The sequence below is a fragment of the Phocoena sinus genome, chromosome 14, assembly GCF_008692025.1.
Source record: "Phocoena sinus isolate mPhoSin1 chromosome 14, mPhoSin1.pri, whole genome shotgun sequence".
Classification (NCBI taxonomy): Eukaryota; Metazoa; Chordata; class Mammalia; order Artiodactyla; family Phocoenidae; genus Phocoena; species Phocoena sinus.
Genome location: NC_045776.1, coordinates 22013235 through 22013633, shown reverse-complemented (window position 1 = coordinate 22013633; position 399 = coordinate 22013235).

Below are 399 nucleotides of genomic sequence, written 5' to 3'. Positions count from 1 at the left end.
AAGGTGTTTTTCTTGACCTTGGTCTCTAGAGCTAATCACTGGCCCAACAGAGTTCAGCTACAGCTTCCCTGTTTGTCCTGGCTCCTCTATGGCCACCTCCTAATCGAAGCACTGGATTATCGCAGTATCTTCTTAACTGTACGCCCCATCCTTGCTTTTTTTCTTCTCCAAGTGGGGAGTGGTTGAAGGAGGCCTGGATGATGAAGGGCATGCCTAACTGTTGGATACTGATCAAATCCTTTAACTCTTGAGGATTGGATCCTTCTAGAAGGAAGTGGGATGAATTCTTGGCTTCTTTATCTCTGATGAAGAAATGATGAAGTTGGAACTAGAGATGTCTTAGGATTCCTGTAAGGTTTAAAAAAATAAATTGAGGGCTTCCCTGGTGGCACAGTGGTT